Raw genomic sequence first — 4,371 nt, 5'->3', positions numbered from 1 at the left:
ACACACACACACACACACACACACCCTGCAGGTTCCTAATTAGATTTTCTTTACTGAGCTCAGTTACCTGTAGAATTCTTTGTTGTGGCTCATGTTCAAAACACTTCTGCTTTTACAGTCTTCCAAGATAGTACATAAATTAAAAAAAAAAAAAACCTATTTGGAATTCTACTCTACTTTGGCAATGTGATCCAAAGAAGATATTTGTTCCCTCCCTTAATAAATTATAGGAATAAAGGCTCTTTCAACTATTTTTATCATTATAAATAATGCTGGCACAAAGAAATTATTTTATTCTTTGCATTGATAAATACAGAATACAGATTTAAGTTTGTAGTTGGTAGAACTGCTAGGAAAAAGGATGTGTATTTTTCAGTAGAGAAAAACAAAGGAAACGTGATCCTTATTAGTAAATACAGAAACATCAAGAGATTATAAACAAAAAGGACAAGATAAGATGACTAATACCAAACATATCAGCTATAACAAAAAACTTTCAAATAGGGAAAAAATTAAAACCCAATTCTGGGCTGTGTCAAAAAAACCCAAAAAAACAAACAAAAAAACCCCTGAAAAACAAGTAGGAGAAGGACCTAAGCTACAATGTATCCACATTAGGAAACATGTAGCAATTAAAAAGAATTTGGTTATGTTACCTATTCTATTCATTCAAACATGGAATGTTCTTCAAGACATAGTCGATTAAAAATCAAAGTATAGTATTTAAGGCATACTTTCATTTATTTAACACAAAACAAAACTCTGTACTTCATATGTACAAATATATGTAGGCAAATAACCCATTTAGAGAGATGACAGGTGTTACGTCTAAAGAGGGGACTAGAGATGCAAGATGGCAGCCACCACGGGCTCGGACAATTTATGAAAACCAAACATACAGCCTTAAAATAGAATGTGGACCTAAATACCCAGAAGCACCCCCCTTTGTAAGATTTGTAACAAAAATTAATACGAATGGAGTTAATAGTTCTAATGGAGTGGTGGACCCAAGAGCCATATCAGTGCTAGCAAAATGGCAGAATTCATATAGCATCAAGGTTGTCCTGCAAGAGCTCCGGCGCCTAATGATGTCTAAAGAAAACATGAAACTCCCTCAGCCGCCTGAAGGACAGTGTTACAGCAATTAATCAAAAAGAGAAACCACAGGCCCTCCCCCCTCCCCCCCATTCGATTTAAACAGTCATTTTCCACAGTAGTACATTTTCTAGAAACGTCTTGTAGACTTCAACGTACTGGAAAGGAAGCTCCCATTCAAAGGCAATTTATCTTAAGATACTGTAAGTGATACTAATTTTTTGTCCATTTGAAATATAAAAGTTGTGTTATAACAAAAAATAAATAAATAAAGAGGGAACTAGAACTAAGTGGGATTCAAGGGGGCATTCATTGGATATGTATTATTTCTATTTTTTTACAGAGAGAATTTATTTACCTCTTATATTTAAACTTACAAATACATTAAAAAATTTTAAATAGGGACAACAACGCCTATTATTGCTTGAATTAGAAGACTCGTTATTTTAAAATGTTATTGTTTCTTCTAAATGAATTTATAAAATAATGTAATTCCAATCTGAATAGTAACATGATTTTTTGTTTTGCATTTACATTGTTTCTACTTTTTTTTTTTCACAGTTAAAAACGTCTGTAAATTATTCTCATTGACCCTTGACTCTGGAGAGAGGACTCGGCAATGAATTCTCTAACGTGAAACTTCAAGCTTAATGTTACCCCAATAGGAAATCTTCCTTTGATGCTCAAACAATAGTTCCCCTGTGACAAATGGAGGAGGTGGCTTTTTTTCAAACTATCTATTGTCAGAGATGGAACTTTGTGCTAAGAGAGCATCTTCATCTCTATGGTACAAATTCTGTGCCTTTCACCAGTAGGTGGTTTGTTTTGTTTTTTAATTCCGTCTGTATTGTTCTCAACAATTCTAAGGGTATATTTTCTCTTCCCACATCAATCTTTCATCTTTATTTTCATTTAGAGGCAAAAGAATATATTTATCCCCCTCAGTAATTTTCTGGATATAAAGCAATAAAGTATATTTTCTCACTTAGTACTTCTAAGACATATAGGCAACATAATTGAATCAAAAGAGATTTGGTGAAACATGCTGTAGGTCTTACCTTTCTATTAAACAAGAAGTAGAATGACCATTTGACTGATGAACTGGGGAGAACTGATCCTGTGTCACCATATCCAGGGAATGTTAAGAAGCAGATTAAGAAGCAGACATAGGTTCAGGTCCAAGATGGCGATCTAGGAAGATCCTGAACCTCCCTCCCTCCAGGAACACATCTACAGCTACATATGGAACAATTTCCTCTGGAAAACAAAACAAAAAAAAAACCTTAAAAACTAGCAGAGTGACTCCTTCACTCAGAGGTTAACATGAATAAAACCACACTGAAGCAGATAGGAAAGGCTGAGAAACAATCTTGCCATAATTTCCCCCACCCTGCCCTGTGGCCTTTAAGTCCCGCACCTGGGAGGCAGCCCCCAAAATGTCTGGCTCTGAAGACCAACAGGGCTTGCGCCCCAGAGATCCATGGTCTGTGGTGAACTGAGGTGAGGGACCTATTAAAGGGCCCTCGCACAGACTTACTGGCCCCAGGGCTCAGCGCAAAAGCAGCCCTTTGAAAACTACCCAGACTATGTGAAAGAGGCTCACTTGCTAATTTTAAACCATCAGACAGAGGCAGAGGGGATACTCTCTGGGGGAAGGAGGCTGGTGGAAGCCAGCTTTGCGCTCCCTGTCTGCCTGCCTTGTTAAAGCTGGCGGGTGCCATCTCTTTTCCCCTTTTCTCTTTTTTGGCAGGTGCTATCTTTGCAGTCCCCATCTACATCCCTCCAGCTGGAGGGCACCATCTTAACACTCTCCCTTGCCACACTACAGATGGCCAGTGTCTCCCAGAAAGGAGCCCCAATTTTTATGACTGCTGCCCAGGGCATACCTTCACATTTCCTGGTCCTGGTGGCCATTGGAGCTTACACTTGTGGTCCCACAGGACTGTATGTATTTGCATTCTTTATTTAAATAAATTTTTTATTCAAGTATAATTAACATACAGTGTTATATTAGTTTCAGACATACAATATAATGATTCAACAATTCTATACATTTCTCAGAGCTCATCAAGATAAGTGTACTCTTAAACTTTTTTTTTTGAGATAGAATGGGGGAGGGGCAGAGGGAGAGGGAGAGAATCATAAGTAGGCTCCACCCCCAGCACAGAGCCCGACATGGGGCTCGATCTCACAACCCTGAGATTATGACTTGGGCCAAAATCAAGTCAGATGCTTAACTGATTGAGCCATCTAGGCTCCCCAGGATAAGTGTACTCATAATTATATTTGCATTCTTTAAAAGCTGCTGCCTGAGAGTCTGGCTTCCAATCAGCCTCAATCTAGATACTGACTGAGATCCTCCTCTTTGAGACACTGACTGGTCTTGGTACACCCTCAACTACTGGGAGCTATTAAAAATAAAATAGGCTGCTTTGACAATTACAGAGGCTTGAGAGACAACCAAGAACTATGACAGGGTTGAACTGTAGGTTCATCTCCTACATGAGGCTATTTTAAGACCGGGAGAGATGGCTATTTCATCTAATGCATAAAAACCAACACAGAGAGTCAAGCAAACTGAAGGGACAGAGGTGAATGTTCCAAAAAAAGAACAAGATAAAACTTCAGGGGAGGGGTGGGAAACCTAATGAAACAGATAAGTGATAGTACAGTGTTGAATGGCAGTGATGAGAGTAATATCCTTGTCTTGTTCCCGATCTAAGGAAGAAAAGTAGTCATTCTTTTACCATCAAGTATGATGTTTATTTTTTTAAGATTTTATTTATTTGTCAGAGAGAGAATGAGAGTGAGCATAAGCAGGGGGCATGGCAGGCAGAGGGAGAAGCAGGCTCCCGGCTGAGCAAGGAGCCCAATGCCGGACTCGATTCCAGGACCCTGGGATCATGACCTGAGCCGAAGGCAGACACTTAACGACTGAGCCACCCAGGTGTCCCAAGTATGATTTTATTAAACATAACCTGATTTTCCTAAGATAAACCCATTACGCCATGTATAATCCTTTATGTATATTGTTGGATTCCATTTGCTAAGATTTTATAAAGAGTTGTGTCCATATTCATGAAGAACAATGGAATGTAGTCTTTTTTCTTACATTTTTCTGTTTTTGGAATAAGCCTAATGCTCCCTGTGGAATGAGTTGGAAAGTATTTATTCTTTTTCAATTTTCTGGAAGAGTTTGTGTAGAATTGGTTTTATTTCTTCCTTGGTTGAATTAAAAAGTAAAGCCATTTGGGCTTGGGCCTTTCTTTTCTTTTT

At 38.3% G+C, this 4,371-nt stretch overlaps 1 pseudogene; it reads left to right on the top strand.

Annotated features, from left to right (window-relative positions):
- Window positions 1–797: 797 nt before the first annotated feature.
- On the top strand, window positions 798–1,308 carry LOC102734686 (ubiquitin-conjugating enzyme E2 variant 1 pseudogene; annotated as a pseudogene).
- The last annotated feature ends 3,063 nt before the right edge of the window (window positions 1,309–4,371 follow it).

This window comes from Leptonychotes weddellii, chromosome 9, assembly GCF_054177405.1.
Source record: "Leptonychotes weddellii isolate Sample4059 chromosome 9, ASM5417740v2, whole genome shotgun sequence".
NCBI lineage: Eukaryota > Metazoa > Chordata > Mammalia > Carnivora > Phocidae > Leptonychotes > Leptonychotes weddellii.
The sequence above is the reverse complement of the archived record's forward strand: the minus strand, read 5'-3'. Positions and strand labels throughout refer to the sequence as shown.